Here is a 20,211-nt window from a genome sequence, read left to right on the forward strand (position 1 = left end):
GGTTTCGGCTATGTCAGACTCAGAGAAAACGAAACCGTTTCCTTTTTTGATTTTTGTGAGTCGTGTTTGTGGAGGTCTACAGATTTTCCATGCGCGCCACAGGTTTCCGTTTTCGGCTGTAGCATTTCCAATAAAATCTGTGAATCTGTCATTTGTGTACTCTGCTACGTCTCTCTTTATTTCGCTTTGTAGACGATTTAGGAGCACTTTATCCAGTCGTCGTCTAAAGCGTTGCCATTTTTTCCGTATTCGGTTTTTGAAGGCTATTTTTTGGAGGATATCTCTCGGGAGGCCGTACCGGAGGTCAGAGAAGTGTACTTCGCTAGAAGCGAGGTCAATGGCCTCCTGGAAGCGGGTTGACAGTTGTGAAACAGCCTCATCAATTTGCGTGGGTGTTTCCCCTGAGATTTGGATGACATCGTCGTTTTCAGTTAATTCTTGGAATTTAGTCCAGTCAACTCGTTTATTGATTCGTTTGGATCGTGGGATGTGAAAGTCGACCTCGAAGAAGACGGGGTTATGGGGGGAATTTAGAATTACCTTGGTGTGTGTGTCAATGTCACAGAGGAAATTTTTGGAGATCCCAAAATCTATAACATCAGGGGCTTGCCGTGGGCAACCAGGGATGTGTGTAGGGGTGGGGGAAGAGTGAACCTGAAGAAATTTGTTCATGCAGTAACGTCGGAGGGCTACTCCATGCTTATTTCTTTTTTTGCTACAGAAGAGGGGGTCCTTGCAGTTCCAGTCGCCCCCGACGAAGACTGGGGTGTTTGTGTCAAAGATTGTATTTAGAAGGTTGATATCAATTTTGTTTCGGGACGGTTTATAGATTGAGCAGAAGATGAATTTTTTGCGCTCAACAAAGATTTCTACGGCAATGGCCTCCATTTCTGACGAGGCAGGGAGTACAATATTTTGGAAGGGGATGGTGTTCCGGATGAAATTGCTACTCCGCCTCCTCTATTGAGAATTCTGTCCCTTCGTGCCATTGTGAAACCTTGAAGTTTCGGTTTGTTGCTGGGGAGCAGCCAGGTCTCAGATAGCATTACTATATCAAGTTGGGATCGGTGGACCTCCTCCTGCAGCTCTTTAAGGCTATTTTTAAGACCATTACAGTTCCAAGCCATAATTCGTAATGGTCTGGGGGGGGGGGGCACTAATTGTTTGAGCTATTTTTAAGCAGGGATTGGAGTAGTAAAATTAAAGTTGTTATTTCCTCTTTTTTGAGCTGTGTTAGCTGGTTGACGAGTGCCTCAAGTAATGTGTTAGTGGGGGCCGTTGCCAACTGCTTGGGGATATCAGGTTCAGTTGATTTGGTCTGCGGGCTCAATTGAATTTCGGGTCCAGTGGCGTCCTGGGCCAAATTTGTGTTTGGTTGCCTGTCGTTAATTTCAGGGTTTCCTTTTGGTGGAAGTGACTCATGAGCATCTTCGAACGGTTCTTCGTCCGAGTCAATTTCTTCTGTTCTAAGGATATAGTAATTGTATGCAGCTGTGGCTGCTCTCTTGCTGGTGTCCATCTCCTCTAGCTTGGAGGAGAGTTCGTCTAGTGGGGTTTGTTTGTATTCCATAGCTAGCGGATGTACACCAGCCTGAATTGTGTTATGCAATTTAGCTTGCTTTTCTTGCATTAATTTAGCTTGCTGAGCAAGGGGTACCTCCTGTGGGGGCTGCAGTTTCGGCCCGAATTCTGGCCCGTAGGGCCGTGAAGGGCGGATAGTGAGGGTGTCAGGGCCAAGCGTGAAATCCTCTTCGTTTTCGACAGTTGGCATATTTGTTCCCAACAGAGTGCTCGCGGGCTCCAGGGGGGCGCTTCCTGGGAGGGGGGGGAAGTCCTCTGCAGAAATCGGCCGGAGGTGAAGGGGGAGGAGGGGGATGATAATTCTGCCCTTTTCTTGTTTCCTTGTGTTGGGGTGTCTAAGACATCCTGGGAAGGTGGCTGTATGGGGGCCACCACAGAAGGCACATTTTATTTTTCTTCTGTCCCCTTTAACCTTGCACTTGCACGTTTCGTGCGGCCCGGAACAGAAGGCGCATATGGGCTTGTGTTTACAAAAAAGGGCCGTGTGGTTGAATGCCATACAGCGCCTGCATTGTATTGGGGCGGCATTGCCCCTGTAACGTTCTATGTCGATAGGAATACCTGCTAATTCTTTTATGTTAGCAAAATTTTTATTTTCAACGGTGATTTCCACCAGAAATAGGGGCAGGGGCCTGTTTCCTGCTCTGGTCGTCATGTTGGTGACCTTAACTGTACTTATGTTATGTTTTCGGAGCTCTTCCTTAATTTCATCGGGTCTAACATTTGCTGGTAGCCCTCTGATGACAAATTTGAGTGTTTTTTCGGAGTGCAATTGATAGGTATTGTAATTAAATTTTCGTTCGTCAAAGAATTTTGTTGCTGTTCTGTGGTCAGTTTCTGTGAAAACTTCGACCACAAGGGTATTTTGTGTTGGTTTTGAGGTGGGGGTATTTCGCAGAGGGCTCGAAGGGCGCCAAAGTCCGTTAGCCAGGTGTTTCCCCAGTTTCTAAGGACAATGGCAGGTATGTTTTTGCGCCTACGAGGGCGTCGTGCCGGTTGGAACCCTGCATCATTCTGTATGCCATCTTGGTCGTTTTCGTCCTCGTCCGACGGGGGCGTAGGAGCATTAATTGTGCTTATGTTGACTGCGGGGGCGTTTCCCTGTGGTGATGAGGGGGCGTTTCCCATCGGGGATGGTGGGGCGTTTCCCACTGGAACGTTATCATTCGGGTGGGTTGGGCCCACCATGTTAGAGGAGTCAATTTCCCCTGTTGTGTTTATGTTCGGGTAATTAGTGTTTACCAAGTGGAGGGGGGCGTTCCCTTCAGTGTTGTTTATGTTCGAGTGGGCGTTTTCCACTGAGTTGGGTGTCAGAGCTCGCTCTGTTGACATGCTATCATGCTCCGGTTTGTCAGATTCCGGAGAGGGGGGCGACATCAGAGAGGGGGCAGGGTGAGAAGGCTGATGTTCAGCCACTTCTGTTGTAGCTTGGTGTATTCTAGCGTCGTTTGTGGCAGTGGTGTAGTCTGTCAGCGAGCTATCCGCGGTGGAGCTAGAAAGAGCGGTGGAGCCGTTTTGAGATCCGGAGCTGTTTGGGCTCGAAGTGAAGTCAGTTGTGTTTTCAGACGAGGGGGTATCAGATCTCCCCTCGGAGATATTTAGGTTGGGGCGCTCTGAAATATTGGCGCTGTTTTCAGAGATTGCGGGCGTATTGTCAGTAAGACTGAGCCGCAAATTGATGTTTATGTTAGGATTTGTTTCGGACCCGTAGGTCAAATTTTCTGTGGTGTTCAAGGTTGAATCAGCCTTCTGAGAGTCTGATGAGCTTCCGGGGGCAGTTGAGGACCCCAAATTTGAATTATTTTTTGTCTTCTTCTTCTTCTTTTTTAATTTTTTCCTCCGATCACCATTTTCGGGTGGGGGGGGGGGGTCGGAGTCGCCCTTGAGCATGGGGGTTGAGGTTAGGTTGCGCTTAAACATGAGCGTCCTTTTGTGACAGCAGGATTTACTTCCCATGAGATCAAATAGGTCCCTTGCCTCACAGAATAGTTCCTCAAGGCCCTTAAGGGCAACCTTATTTTTCCCTTCCTGCTCGATTTGGTAGTATTCTATCACAAGGGTCTCGATCTTTTCCTCAAAGCTACATCCATTGTGAGCCACATTTTCCCCCAAAACGATATTTTTAAGCTTATCTATCCATGGCAGAAACGCTTTACCAAACTCTGCCCTGGGGCCGGATTCGTCCAGGTCCCCCGCAAGAATTTTCAGCTTAGCTATGGCATCGGCACCATCAGAATCGGCAAAGGGGCAGATTATGCCCATCTTACACAGAGCACATGCAAGAGAATTTCCACTCACCTGTTGCTACTTACCGTGTTTGTCACTTCCGCTGAAACATTGGTGTAGCAGGGAGCGGGGGGGAGAAAACTATTTTTGGGGAATTTGGTATCTATGGCTAGCACGGCGCTATCCAGCAGGCTATGCCAGCCTTTCTTCCAACTTGAGTTTTGTACACAAGTGGGCTATGTCAAAATTTGACCTTGAGAGCGATGAGCCCCGACCCGTCCAGCCTATGCCTAGGGTCCGTATCTAGCTCCCTTTGGCAGGGCGGTATTCCACCTGCCCTTACCACCTACGGGAGAACTGCACTAGCACTTGCAATGTTGAAGGAGGGTGGAAAAAGTCGACCGTTCGTGACGGCGTCCCAGTGAAAAGTAAAATCGACCCCGTCCAGACCAGACCAGAATAAAATTTTACTTCCCGGGCCTGGCCCTTTCGGGCCAACTGCGGGCTTACAAATTGCAGCCACGGAGACTGCGTATGAAGGGAAAGACAAGAGAGTATGTGTAATTTAAAAGTGCATGTGTAACGAAGAAAGTTGACAAATTCGGGAAAAAGATACGGTCATGGTCCTGTTTAAAATTAATTTAAACGAATTTTGCAGATAAGACGGCGCCTCAACCTTCTTGTGTTAGTGCTATTACGATTATGTTCCGCTGTGAAGAAGACGGTGATGCGACAAGGTATCTTCGCTATCTGCTCGCACGGGATTGGCTCGTGCGGTCTCGATCCCTGGTTGGCTGGACCTGTAATCGATATAGATTAGTAACAAGAAGGGAAAATTCAGAGACAGAATTAGTATGTTATTTTTCAAAGTTCCGAAAATGGTAGAAGAGGTCAAAAAAATAAAAAGCACAGTTTTTTTTTTTTTTCCACAAATTTTTAAGTTTTTTTGAAGAAGGGTTTTTTTTTTTTTTTTAGAGAAAAGATGGGTGAAAGGAAAAGAAGATAAGTTGAGAAAAATCCGATAAATATGCTGAAATAAAAATAGAGTTAGAGAGCTCCTTATCGTCAGTCTTTAACCAGGATATTTCCGGCTTCGACGAGAAATTTGTTGACAACAGCTCTCTTCTCTTTGCCAGAATTCAACTTCATTATATCCTCGAGGCAGGATTTCGCGAACTCGAACATTTCGTACGTCGAGTTTAGGCTTATGGCCGATCCAGAGTCGGAAGTGTCCGCTGGGTTGTCCGCGGATGTGGCCGTCGGGGTCTCGGCACCTGGTTCTGCCGGTTCGCTGGGTGGCAGGCTTCTGGGCGGGTGCTGCTGCGAAGATTTTTCGAAGTTTTTTCTGAAGTCCGTAGACGTTCCAAGGTCCGTAGAGCGGGACTCTGAAATTTTTTGCCTCGGCTTGGCCTGAATTTTTCCTAAGTTTTTCTGCACCTTTTTTGGCTGTGCACTGAAGTCCGTGGGGTTGGACTCTGGTTTTTTCGGGCTCGCTTGGGCTGTTGAGACGACAGAGTTTTTCACCAACTCAGTAGATTTAATGCCACGGAGACTGCGTATGAAGGGAAAGACAAGAGAGTATGTGTAATTTAAAAGTGCATGTGTAACGAAGAAAGTTGACAAATTCGGGAAAAAGATACGGTCATGGTCCTGTTTAAAATTAATTTAAACGAATTTTGCAGATAAGACGGCGCCTCAACCTTCTTGTGTTAGTGCTATTACGATTATGTTCCGCTGTGAAGAAGACGGTGATGCGACAAGGTATCTTCGCTATCTGCTCGCACGGGATTGGCTCGTGCGGTCTCGATCCCTGGTTGGCTGGACCTGTAATCGATATAGATTAGTAACAAGAAGGGAAAATTCAGAGACAGAATTAGTATGTTATTTTTCAAAGTTCCGAAAATGGTAGAAGAGGTCAAAAAAATAAAAAGCACAGTTTTTTTTTTTTTCCACAAATTTTTAAGTTTTTTTGAAGAAGGGTTTTTTTTTTTTTTTAGAGAAAAGATGGGTGAAAGGAAAAGAAGATAAGTTGAGAAAAATCCGATAAATATGCTGAAATAAAAATAGAGTTAGAGAGCTCCTTATCGTCAGTCTTTAACCAGGATATTTCCGGCTTCGACGAGAAATTTGTTGACAACAGCTCTCTTCTCTTTGCCAGAATTCAACTTCATTATATCCTCGAGGCAGGATTTCGCGAACTCGAACATTTCGTACGTCGAGTTTAGGCTTATGGCCGATCCAGAGTCGGAAGTGTCCGCTGGGTTGTCCGCGGATGTGGCCGTCGGGGTCTCGGCACCTGGTTCTGCCGGTTCGCTGGGTGGCAGGCTTCTGGGCGGGTGCTGCTGCGAAGATTTTTCGAAGTTTTTTCTGAAGTCCGTAGACGTTCCAAGGTCCGTAGAGCGGGACTCTGAAATTTTTTGCCTCGGCTTGGCCTGAATTTTTCCTAAGTTTTTCCTAAGCACCTTTTTTGGCTGTGCACTGAAGTCCGTGGGGTTGGACTCTGGTTTTTTCGGGCTCGCTTGGGCTGTTGAGACGACAGAGTTTTTCACCAACTCAGTAGATTTAATGCCGTTCTGTCCCGGTAGGCTGGACTTGGCTTTTTTCGCCGCTTTTTGGGGGCGAATTTCACCGTGGGTTGTGGCGGTGCTAGTTTGGCTAGTCTGCGGGCTTGGACGTGCGGATGCTTCGTTCCCAACACTGATGCTTGTTGAACCGCGGGCCATGTGAAAGTTTTTCCAAACGCTGTCTGGCAGGAAAGTGGAAGTCCCGTATTTTTTGGAGGATTTCGTCACCGTGAACGAATTTATCTTCTCCTTAGGCGCCGGTTTTTTGCGCTCTTTTGCCGGTTGGTTGGCTTCGGCTTTTCGGGATTTTTCAGCTGCCTTGTACGCTTCACAGTTCCGGTATGACGCCGGGTGATTTTTCCCACAATTTACACAGACCGGGGGATCCTGGCCGGTGACATTTCCGCACGGCTCCCCGGGATGTGAATTCGTGCACTTAATACACCTGGGGGGGAACGAACAGTCTCTTTCCGTGTGTGTCCATCGCTGACATCGTATGCACCTTTTCGGCTCCGGAAAGTTGGGCCTTCTTCTGTAAGGGGCGATGTCCACGATCACGTGTCTTAAGTGGGACAGTTCTGAAAGTTTCATGTTGTTGTCGTCCCTTGGAATTGTGATTTTCCAGATCGCAAGGCATTTCCTTGTTCGATTTCGTCTCTTCGTTGAGAGCTGGAAAATATTTAGGATTTTAAACCCCAATTTTTCAAGTTCACTTTGAATGACCGTGGCACTTGTGTTTGCATCTAGGCCTTTTTGCATCAAATGTACGGAATCTCACCCAGACGTCCCGTGTAAAAATGTGACCAGGAAAGACCCGCCAGTGTGTGTTAATTGCGGGAAACATCACCCGGCCTCTTATAGGAACTGTGTTGCCTTCAAGGAAGCGGCAAAAAAACTAAAAGCTGATGCCCAAAAATCGGCTAAAGAGCACGGACAACATGTGCCAAAGGATCTTATCCCCAACTTTACCGTCTCCAAATCTACAAAAAATTACGGACACACAACGTTCCTCCCCCGTGTAGTCTGGGAGAGATTTCACAAATCCCGTCCAAGCACCAGTGACATAAGTGCAGAGTCCAGGAGAAAAAACCCGTCGGAAAAGACCTTGGAGCAAGCCAACATCGTGACAACAAACGATGGAAACTGCCCGAAAAAAACGGCGAAAAAAGCAAAGTCCACCTCTACGGACCTTAGCGCTCCCAGATCTACCGACTTGGTGGAAAACTTAGAAAAACAAGCGGCGAAAATCTCTGACAAAACTCAAGAGAAGCGACCCAAAAAATTTTCGAAGTCCCACCCTACGGACTTGAGATCTTCTACGGACTTCTGCAGAAACTTGGTAAATTCTTGCGTTCCAACAACTTCGAGCAACCAGATGCCCACGAGTTCTCCCGAGCACCATGCCGAGACACCCACGGCTTCCTCCGCCGACAACCACGCGGATTCATCGGACGCAGACTCGATACGCAGCAATAACTCGACTTATGAAATGTTTGAATTTGCCAAAGCCTGCTTCGAGGACATTATGAAAATGAACTCTCGAAAAGACAGGAGAGCCATCATCGATAAATTTCTAGTCGATGCAGGAAATATCTTGGTGAAAGACTAGAGTCTGAGCTCTCATATATTTATTTCAGGAAAATTCTCAACTTTTCTTCATTTCCTTTCACCCATCTTTTTTCTTTCAAAAAATCAAAAAAAAAAAACCCTTCTTCAAAAAAACTTAAAAATTTGTGTAAAAAAAAAAAAAATTGTGCTTTTTATTTTATGTTGACCTCTTCTACCATTTTCTGAACTTTGAAAAATAACATACTAATTCTGTCTCTAAATTTTCCCTTCTTGTTACTAATCTATATCGATTACAGGTCCAGCCAACCAGGGATCGAGACCGCACGAGCCAATCCCGTGCGAGCAGATAGCGAAGATACCTTGTCACCGTCTTCTTCACAGCGGAACATAATCGTAATAGAACTAACACAAGAAGGTTGAGGCGCCGTTTTATCTGCAAAATTCGTTTAAATTTAATTTTAAACAGGACCATGACCGTATCTTTTTTCCCGATTTTGTCAACTTTCTTCGTTACACATGCACTTTTAAATTACACATACTCCCTTGTCTTTCCCTTCATACGCAGTCTCCGTGGCTGCAGTTTGTAAGCCCGCAGTTGGCCCGAAAGGGCCAGGCCCGGGAGGTAAAATTTAATTCTGGTCTGGTCTGGTCTAGGCCTTTTAGCACGTAGTTAGCTGTGCTTTTCTCCTCCTTCGTGTAGTTGAGGATCTCTATGCCTTTTTCTCGGCATAGTTGTAGTACGGCATCGTGATCTCTAGAATTTTGGAGTGTTATTCTATAACTGTCCTTTAGTAATTTCGCCTCGAACTTGCATTTGCACGTAAGCTCGAGAGATGGCGCCAGATTGAACCAACTACCCTCCATGCGAATTTCGACGGGGAAAAATTTGCCTTGGCCGTCGATGTCCTCGGCTCGGTCATGGATCCCGTCTGGGCACACAGGGCTCGGGAGTTCAGTCAGAAGCCTCGATGGTCCAGCTTGGCTTTCCTGGGTTTCCCCGTACTCGCTTTGCGACCTCCGACGTTCTTTTCCGTCCTCCGCTCGTCCCGGCATCCGCGCGGTTCCGACGCAAGCTGTTGGAGTAGGCGGGGCCTCGGTGTTGCTGCCGTTTTGTGATTGGCTGCTTGGGTGCATTGCTTTCTTGTGTGCATTGCTTTGACGGGCTTCGTCTCCAGTATTTTCCCGTTTTTTATGTGGCTTTCTTCCTGTCTGATCCGCCTGGAGTTTCAGGAAATCCTGGAGCTCCAGAGTGTCAGCATGACCAATCTGTGATTTCACAGTGGCGAGTCCACATTTGTTCACTTCGAAAAGTTCACTGAAGGTGATCCAGTGGATCTCATCTGGATCTATCGGTCCGTTTCCCGTGGGTTTCATCTTGCTGTATTCCATGATTTTGCGCAGGACAGCATCTCCTTTGCACGTCTGGTGTAGATTGGCATGTCTTTTCATTCTCGGGAAGGCTGAGAATTTCCGCTCCGTGAACCTGAGAAGTTCTTTGGCGGCTTTGGCTCGAGCTTTGGTCTCGGCATTGGGGTCCTCGGATAGCTGGACGACATCATGCCATCTCCAGTTTTGCAAGTCCATTACTATGTCATGGAAAAAGCAGCGAATTTTAGTTTTGTTAGACATTTTAGATGTTAAAGTTTAAAGACAGCTTAGATTACAATTTACTATTAATCAGGTTTGAACATTTAGCGTGTTAAGGCTCCGACTGGGTACGGGCCGTAGATGATAAGTTAGGCTATCATTTCAGGAGCAGAAGAATTTGCGTCCGTCCCCAACGGTGTCCGGGGTTGTTGTTCCTTTTGAAAAAACCCTATTTAATTTGGAACTGCCGAAAGAAGGATTTCATGAAGATGTAAATTCAGAAGAAAAACTACAATCCAGTATGCAGAGCCTATTAAGTCGTCAGTGATGTCCATGCTGCCCCATGCCAGAAAGATGAAGCCCAGCAGCTGCCTCTTGCAGTCCGGTCTAAGGATGCTACTTCGTCCATGTCCACACTACCCCGAGTGGTAGTACAGATGGAGAACTTTGATGCTCCGACATCGTAAAGTATGTGCACGGACCGTCGCGTCAGCAGATACAGAGGACATTAATCGTTCAATTGGCCAAGCAGATTCGCCCGTCAAAGGATGACTTATGAGAAAATGAAATGTCCGTACTGAGTGTTCAAGTTAAAGGGAACTGTTCATCGAAATCCGGTTGTCAAGAATGAAGTGACCTTAATATGGGAGATAGTGAGTAAATTTTCTCTTTCAAATTTTGTTGAGTGGTCAGGAAAAACCAAACTGCAGCGATATTTAAATTTTTTTAAATTTTCGATAAGTAAAGTAAGGTTTTCAGCATCGTTGTTTTTTTTTTTGGTATTTTGTTTTTGGTTATATGAATTAAGAATTAAAGAACCTAATGTGCATTTAGACCTCTGTGTGTTGACATATTATTTTTTCTTTGTGACTTAATTGTTTCGGTTAAAATGCTGTAGTATATATTTATTCAGGAGAATTACTCACCGACACACAAAGGGTTATTGTGGACACGGTAACAGCTCAAAATGGTACCCCACTAATATGATCACCAGGCCAAAAGTTTTCTTTCTTGGAGTACTGTCAACTTAAATAGTACTCAACAATTTTGAACCACAACATAATTGGTGCCGTGAAAAACATCAATCGTCACATTGGTGCACACAAATAAATCTTAAATTTTCGATAAGTTCAACCGTCACATTATTCCCAAATTAATAAAAGACATAATGCCAGAATTAATTGACCAATGAAAGAAATAATTCCAGCGTTAATGAAAGAAACAAATCCAGAATTGATTAAAGCAATTACTCCAGAAGTAATGAAAGAAATAATAATTAATAACGAAATAATTCCATAATTAATTTCAAAAATCCTAAACTATATGGATTGATGCAATTGGATAATATAAGACAATACGGAGACATTAATTTTCGTGCTTGAGAAGATATAAATAAAAAGGCTGAAATTAATGTTATTTCATGGATATCTCCCTCAAAAGTGGGTCTGGCTCATTATTTTATATTTAATTTTCTGAGCTTCGTATCTCTAAGAGAACTCGAAATTTCATAAATCGAGAATTCAATACAATTTTTAAAATTATTGATGCGTCGGAAAAAATTACTAAATTTCCGCATTTCTATGCTAAAATCGGCAATTTTAACATTGATCTCTATGGGGGAATCATGTTTGTTTTCACCGAGTCACGTGGTTTCCTTGCATTAGATGTAGAGGACATCGCGGCGGCTGGATGCTCCCTCCAGTAATATAAACTCGATGGTGGAAAAACTTTTGTTTTGTCATGTCTGGAGATAAAGAGTCACATTACAGTCGCGATTATCTTTCTTTCGGTTTCGGTGATAACAGAAGATGAATGCAATTGCTTACGTTTTATCTTGCAAACTTGTACACTCTACCAATTAGACATAACAGGTCTCTGTTATCCTATCGGTATAAAAAATGTGACGCGGATCAATAATACAATCTGCTTATTTTATGATATTGCGTTAATGCTATTGGTCATTAGTTGATCGTTAGAGTATTGGAAGCCATAACGGGTAAGGTATTTTTTGGTTGGCATTTTTAACTTTGACACTTAACGGCCAATGTTTCCAATTGGAAACAACGGTTTTATATTAAATAGGAAAAAAGCAAAAAAAAGAACTTTTTCTTCATAAAAGCACTTGATTTTTTCTCCCTGAAATATGAGATTCCAAACGAAGTGCGTCCGTGTTTCCGATTCTGGAAACTCGCTTCGTCTCCAATTGGTTAAGAACCAAAATTTCAACTTTTTTTTTCAGCTCTGAAAAATGGGCAATTAACGGAAAAAATTTCTTGTCATTTCCGATTCCGGCAATCTGTTGCGATCGGACCAATGGGAATAGAGAAACGCTCCGTTCATTTGGCATAGCCTGTCGTCGCTTTAAGCGAACCAGTTGTGAGGCAGAGCGCAAATTGAGCCGCGTGCAGCGTTCGTGACACGACGCAGGGCAGCACTTTGTTTTGCAGCTAAGGGGGCCATTCAAGTATTACGTAAGCAGATTTTCAGCCATTTTTTGCCCCCCCCCCCTTGTCAGCAAAACACTGACCCTCTCCCTCCCATCAAAATTTCGTCAGCAGCTTAGAATATTTCATATCTTCAAAAAGGGTGGTTGATGACGTAAGCACCCTTCAAACCTTCCCCCCCCCTTGTCATCAAAAGTCAGCAAATCCGAAACCCCTCCCCGATGCTGACGTAATAATTGAATGACCCCTAACTATCCTGAATTTTCATTAATTTTCATAATTCCTCAATTATTACACTGCGTTTTATCGCATCGGCTATGATGAAGGATCTTATCCGACGACTTACGAAAAGATAAGTGCTCTGCGTGAAACAGCTTGCGCGAATCTGACCCGAATATGAAACAATAAACAAACGATGGAATATTATATACGGGGTGATTATAAAAAAACTATCCCGACATATGGGCCCCTAACTATCATACCATTCACAGAAACTGAATGAAATTTTGGCGTAAGGTATTTTGAGGTATGCGCTCAAGAATGATATGGAAAACAACAGTGTCACTCTAACAGTTACAGTTACAGTGAGAAAATTTCGAAAATATCAAATGGCAACACCAAGTTTTTTGTATTGGAATGCGATCTCCATACTGAAAAACACTAAATAGCGTTAGAATGGCACCTGTAGCAAGAAAATCCGCGGAGGTAGGCAAGGAAAAAGTAAAAATGACTTTGCCGTGCACCAGAGCATTAATGTTCGTTTCATTCGTCACACCGTTTCTTCGGCTGAGATCCCAGCCTGATTAGTCCTCCACAAGGTCATGTGGAAAATTTGTGAAACACAATAAAATGCTTTATTTTATGCTGCTTCTCTGTCCTTATTGGTTGTCCTCACTTTTAGCCTATCTACCGCCGGTGATTTTCATGCTACAGTTGCCGTTCGAACGCTATTTAGGGTTTTTCACAATGGAGATCACATTCCAATACAAAAAACTTGGTGTTGCCATTTGATATTTTCGAAATTTTCTCACTGTAGCCGTAACTGTTAGAGTGACACTGTTGTTTTCCATATCATTCTTGAGCGCATACATCAAAATACCTTATGCCAAAATTTCATTCAGTTTCTGTGAATGGTATGATAGTTAGGGGCCTATATGTCGGGATAGTTTTTTTATAATCACCCTGTATATACAAAATACTGAACAATCGATAAAACTGTCAGAGTATTCTTGAATGCATGTGTACGTTCATGAATATCAGTTACATTTTAATTTACACTTTTAAAGTCAAATTTTTCTGTATCAGTATTTCTAATATTTTTGTGAATTTATTTATTTTTGTGAATTTGTTTCTCAACTTGAAATTGAACATTCGAAATGTTTGATATTGACCTTATGACCGTATGCTAACGAACCAAAATTTTAATGAATTTACTGAACTGTTCCGGATAATCTCGACAAAAAAGTCCTTGAAATTAATAAAAGCACGAAACGATTCAATTCAGGACGTCTCTAATTCATTTTCCGAACAACTATTTACACTGATAAAAGCAGCGAAACGCTACGCTATAAAGCAGAGAGCTTCGTTAAAGTGGCTTGTCTAACATACAAGTGATCTTGTATTCAACTAGAGTAGAACTTCGGTTAACGAACGATTCAGTTAACGAGCAATTCGGAAAACGAGCAAAGATTTTGAACAAATTTCTATTCGATTAACCAGCAATGATTCGCATTACGATGATTCGACAAAAAAAAATTTGCACTTCGTTTATTTAGTTCCACTTTATGACAACTGAGCCGATGGTATTCCGTTTTCCACCCACACGCGTACTGTGGAATTGTGGGGTAATATTCTCTCCTACAGTCTCCCGACAATAGTGGACGATCGGGTCCCTTGATCACATAGACTTTTGCTGACGTAGAGACTGACTTGCAAGTTAGCTGGCACTCGAACATTCCCTTGACGTTCAAGTTCGCTGCACCGGGACTCGAAAGATTCCGGTCAGGAGGCTTGAGTTTCGGAAATCTGCTTTTATTCCGTTTGTAGAGACTGTCTGGGATGACTGTCACATCTGCTCCTGAATCCAGCAGAAAGTTGACTCGGACATCTCCGACTAAGACGTCTTCTTCCCAAGTCTCTTTGTGCGATGACGCGGATGATACTAAGTAGCCAAGGAATGTCCTCGACGTCTTCACCCCGACTTTACGCACTGACGAAATGTTCGCAGCTACCCTTGACTTGCAAACCCTAGCGAAGCGGTTTTTCTTACCGCACTTACGGCACGTGGCGTCCTTGGCCGGGCAGGAATTTTTGTCATGAAACTTTGCTCGTCCGCACCAAAAACAAGAAGCTTTATTCCTACTGCGGGTCTGGCCCTGCTTTTCCTTCGTTGATTGCTCTTGTTTCTTGGACTCTGAGCCATGGCTTCCCCGTGGATTGCTGTGACCCTGGCCAGCTCTGAGCTGGTTTAACGCAGGGTTATGTAACTCCTCCTGCTGCTTCTTGACCGATTCGTATTGTCTTGCTATGGTCGTAGCTTTCTACAGCGTCAGACCTTGCTCCAGCTGAAGCTTCTCGGACAATCTTCGGTCGCTGACACCCACAACGATACGGTCGCGAATCATCTCTTCTCGGAGAGCTTGATACTCGCATGACTCCGCTAGCACACGGAGAGCAGAGATGAACTCCTCCACTGGTTCTCCGGAGGGTTGAACACGGCTGTTGAACTTGGCCCGCTCGTATATGATATTTTTCCTGGGCAAGAAATGTCCGTCGAATGCCGCTATTACCAAATCGTACTTCTCCTGGTCCGCTGATGGCAGGTGAAATGAGGGGAAAATGTCCTCCGCTTGATCACCCAACAGGTAGAGAAGCGTGTTGACCTGATCTTTCTCGCCCTTCTTCGCTAGCCCTGACGCGTCGCGAAATCTTTCGAAGCGTTTCTTCCATTTTGGCCATTCGGATGGCGTTGTAAATGAAAACTATTCGGGACACAGCACTTGAAACGTCGACGGCATGTTCTTAGCCCTAATCATAGACTTATGCAAAGTGGTGATTTAGGCTTAGTTATTCGAACGTTAGTAATCAAGCTAAGACTTACTCAACGACGTTCGAAAACTGGATCGGTGGATCTTTCGGGATCCCACCGCTGCCACCATGCTTCGCTTGGCCTCCTAAACATATCACTAATTAAGTATACACCAGAGCCAACGAGAATAACTTATAATCATCTTTATTTACACAGACGCCTAAACCAGAGCGTCCGACATCTCTCATGTCCAACAGTCAACAACCTTGTATCTCTTCGGCTCCATGGCCTTTTCACTCGATCCGATTATTATACATCACTTCATTTCACTTCCGACACACAAACAACTATGAAATATTTAAACATCTATTTAAATATCAGAACTTCAGAGGAGTAAAGATATGCTAAAATGGAATTACATTTTTTAGAACGTTATATTATTGGTCTTTCTACATATTTTTTGTTATAATATTTTATTGATTTATCATATACCAGTTTTAAGATTCGGCAAAATATAAATACATTATAACTTCGGTACAAACTGAAATATTCAAACAGCTAAAGGCGGATCAGGGAAGTCTTTGATAGTTTTAGTAAAATATTTCTCCAATTTATGAATGAATTTTTCGATAGCAAAGACTACAGTATAAAAAAATACATATTATGCACGTTAATTAGTCGTAAACAGGTATAAAATATTTAAAAATCGGAACTTAGGAAAAGAAAAGACACTAAGAGACACAACTACGTTTTTTATAACATTATTGGTCTTAATTTCTTCTGCATGCTTTTGTTATAATAATTAACTGATTTACAGTACTTGTATTTTTTAAGTATAAATATATTTTTTATAATAATAACGTGGTCCTCACGTATTCCCAAGGGACCTGCATGATCCGTCCAGGGAATTTGTTAGTGTTAGCAAACATCCATGCCCCAACGGGATTCGAACCCAGACCTACACAATGAGAAGCTAGTTCCCTAACCACTCGACTACCAGTCGGCATCATATTGTAAAATGTATCGCATCAGCAAAGAGAATTAAATGTTTAAATTTTCTGACGAGGAGTGGAAAAAAAAATGCATAACACGAGCTGAATTCGGACCTTGGTCTTCAGGTTCACAGTCCGATACACTATCATCTACACTAGTTCGATTGACGGAAAAGGTCCTAAAACTGTTTATCGCCAAAAGCATATACTTTTAGTGATTTTTTTTTTCGAAATGTATTACCACCTTCATCACTCGCTACCATTAACCACGAAATTTATTCCTACCCTTACGCGAATTAAAATTAACATTTTTGTTTGGCATACAGCGTGTTAATCTTTCAGAGAATACATTCCAGTAATTACATAACGAAGCCACCTTGTGACCGAAAGCACAACAGATCGTACGATATTAAGGCAGTGGAAATTATCGTAAACCAAGAAGCGACGTGATTGGCTGACATCACGTAATCGCGGAGAATTTGCGAAATTATCATATTTGACCATTTCAGAAAAAACTCGGTTGGGGGGGGGGGGGCACCAAAATGCACACTTGCACCCCTTGTGGTAGAATACATTCATGTTTCGGGTATTACGGTCCAGAGCCCTGTCTGTTCTTTCAGGTTTTCTCACCGTCGTCATCTTCCAAGTATGGATGAAAATCATTACATCACACGTGAGTTTTTACCATAAGAAATTTTTAAAAATTTTGGTGCCTAAAGCATAATTTGTCACCCGTTCTTGAGCTCTCGCTTAAGGTACCTGACAGTGCCATCTGTCAGTGAGAGAACTTGAACTATTCTTTTAATTCACTGAAAAATAATATAACAATAAAAGAACCCCTACCCCAAGCATTTTCGCACAAATCGTACATTTTTATGTCAATTGGTTGATTATGATATTACTATGATTATGACATTACTATTTCGATATTTTGCAGTGTTTTCCAGAATAAATCAGACAATATCCGAGTATTCGATCTTGCAGATCTAATTTTGCATTACAATAAAAATGGCAGGTACGTATATCGCACTGTATACATACTAAATATACATTTATGAGATTATGAAAATAATAAATATTAAAATTATATATATATATATATATATTACTGCCAAAGCCCGAAATTGGTAAATTTGCGACGGGGCCGGCCACTTCGCGAATTGGCCAATTCTGTTGAATGTTGGCCCCTGCCAGTTCCCGAAGTGGCCGGTGAACCCTGGCCAAAGTCTGATAACAAAAGATCGTCAAGTTTGGGTATTTTTTCGTGATAATTATGTCCACGTTAGTTATGGCAACCCATTAAACAGCAGTCACGATGTAGCAATCATTTTTTTTCCTCCAAAATTTGGCAGAAAAAAATATATGTATATAGAAATATTTTTGAGTTTTTTCCTCTCAAATTTCATTTTTTTCTGTCGTCACATGAAGCTGATCAAATACAGCTGCTATATATATATATACATATGTAACACACTAACACACGTTGGCGATTAAAAAAATTGGATTTACCTCCTACCGGGCCGTCTTACATGAGCACATCGAGCTTTGGCCAAGGGTTTCTGGCCACTTCGCGAGATGGCTGGTCATGAACAAAACTCTTGGCCGATTCGCGAAGTGGCCGCACTTCGGACTTTGGCAGTGACATATATATAGGATGCATAACAAATGGGGGAATGTCATTTTACTGATCAATCAATATGATATTACTACAACAATATTTTTATTAAAATTGAGAGACCGATCAAAGAAATTTATGTAACATGTAATAATACTGATAGCTACAATCATAAAATTGGTTTAAAATTTCTTAATTGGCGTAGTAGAATTCTCAAGGAAATTTATAACAGAAAATTTGGTTTCATTATTAATAATGAAACCAGAAAAGTTTAAAGCTTTATAACTTCTTAGAAAAGGTAATATTGAATCTATTGAAACTAATGGCTTTGAAAATTTATTCACCAACATTCTACATAGTGAAATTATAAACATCTGCGAATTCCTTATACAATAACTCTGAACAATGCATTAAAATAGCAAAAAATGAATGGACGAATTAGGCTAAATTTTGAAAACTATTTATTCAATGGTATTTAAGTACATACACAAACCACAGCTATCCTTATGGGTATCAGCTTTCAAGTGCTTTTGCTAATATTTTTCTACATTAAATAAATCTTAAAAAAATGAAAACTATTCACAATAGTAATCAAGCTGATTTCTTAGACTTAAATTTACGTTGCTAACAATATGGTCTTAATAGGTATCTACGACAATAGAAACGACTTTAATTTCAATATTAATTTTTTAACCAATCACAATTCTAATACCAGCAGAAAGATTTCCAAAAATATTATGATTTCCAAAAATATTATGATTTCTCAACTTTCTCGTATCAAAACTATTTGTAATAATAATGGAAAGTTTCAAAATGAGTTAATTAACCTTAAAAAATTCTTAATAGGCAAGAATTTTTCCCTCCCTACACCTTACACTTACTCAAACCTCCTCAGACCAGTAACTGTTAACTACAAGATGACCGCCAAAAGTGAACACGCTACAGAACTAGGCATTATTCACACGGTACTGTTTCTTTCAGGGGCGTCGGAAGTGTTTCGAACTTGTGGGTGCTCGTCTTGAGTCCCATATAGGAAATTTCGATTTCTGAATCAATTCTGTGGGTGCTCGAACCCGTTTTACAAACTTCCGTGGGTGCTCGAGCACCCACAGCACCCCCGGCTTCGACGCCACTGGTTTCTTTCACCTTCTGCATCTGCTTTTTTATAATTTTGTATTTGACCTACACACTTATTTGTGTTAATTTTGACAATGTACATTGGCTTTAATTTGACCATAATTTTTAATTTATAATTTTGATTTCAATGCCCTTTCAATAAATATTTATTACAATACATATATATAATTATTATATTAATTGCAGGCGTAGCATTATGTTCATTAACTTGCACGTCACTGGGCCTTGGAGCAGCTGCGGTGGTGGGCACCGTTCGAACTGTCTCTTGTATGTTAAGTTCGGTACAAATGATGCTTTTTTCAACGAATGCCTTGGGCATCACTGCGTTCAACTGCATAAGCGAGGAAAAATTTGTCAGGAAGACTTATGAAGAGATATGGGCCCTGTGTGAATCAGCTTGCTGGAATCTGATCGAAACAATATAACCGTAGAGTATTACAAAATATTGAACAATCTGCAAAACTCTGTCAGAGTGTTCTTGAATATATTGCATATACATGTATATCAGTTGAATTTTAATTTACACTCCAGCAGTTGCGATTTTTTTTCATCAGTATTTATGATATTTCTGTGAATTAAAATGCTTTTTTTTACTTGAAATTGTTCATTTCGACTGTTTGATATTGAGCTTATGCAGGTATGCTAATGAACCACTTCCGTGTGGAATTTAATGAATGTACTGTACATTGGGGGGGGGGGGGGCACAGCTATACCTTAAAAAACTTCGAAAACTTAGTTTTAAAATTCGAAAACAGGTGAAAAATGTATAGTGGCTGTTCCTAGTAGATGTAAACTAGTGATAGGCAGTTGCTCACAAGGAAAGTCAGCTCGTGGAAGATTTAATGTAGATAAAATACTAGAGCTAAAAACAATTCAGAATTCAAGAAAGAGAAAACTGAAAAATTATGAAAATAATTTTAGATTTAATGAAAATTCGGAATGAAAATCCAAAAGAAATAATTCTAGAACTATTAGAAATTTCGAACGATTATCTATCTATATACGTATATAAAATTGATTTTCTGTCTGTCTGTCTGTGTGTCTGCATGTTCTCTATACAAATCTACAATTTTAGATCGATCGTCGCCAAATTTTGCATATATACCAAATGGAACCCGACTTGAACGATAAGCTACTTTAAAATTTCGTCAGAGTAGGGCAAATGCCCCAAATGGGCAAAAAACTGTCGGGCAACAATAGTTTTTGGACCTCAACAATCACTTTCCGAACGTTTACTTTGGTTACTGTGGTTCCCTAGCAATGCGTTTCAGACGAGTGTATGCCTTTACAACGGTTTGTCACTTCTTTAATTCTGTTAGTATATGCATATGTATAATAATTTATACCTTTATAATGGTTTGATACATTTTAAATCCTGCCAGTAACGAGGCTTTTTGAATAGACGTCATAATCATCATCAACATCGCTTTGAGGGTCAAGAAAAGGGTGATCCTCATAGAAATCAGTG

The 20,211-nt window shown here is 41.9% G+C and overlaps 1 long non-coding RNA gene across 4 annotated transcripts in view; it reads left to right on the forward strand.

Moving 5' to 3' along the window:
- The window catches only part of LOC149079111 (uncharacterized), a 53,810-nt gene extending 34,467 nt beyond the window's left edge, over nucleotides 1-19,343 (forward strand). For 3 of the 4 annotated variants that reach the window (XR_016193661.1, XR_016193659.1, XR_016193660.1), the window contains 2 exons: nucleotides 16,929-17,006; nucleotides 18,930-19,343. This is a non-coding gene — a long non-coding RNA (uncharacterized LOC149079111). Of the gene's footprint in view, nucleotides 1-11,326; nucleotides 11,524-16,928; nucleotides 17,007-18,929 lie in introns of those variants that run through there. The other variant, XR_016193658.1, reaches the window with a different exon arrangement.
- The last annotated feature ends 868 nt before the right edge of the window (nucleotides 19,344-20,211 follow it).

The sequence above is a fragment of the Pholcus phalangioides genome, unplaced genomic scaffold (assembly GCF_987345545.1).
Source record: "Pholcus phalangioides strain wild (caught in Gottingen) unplaced genomic scaffold, Ppha-v1.0 ptg000012l_1, whole genome shotgun sequence".
NCBI lineage: Eukaryota > Metazoa > Arthropoda > Arachnida > Araneae > Pholcidae > Pholcus > Pholcus phalangioides.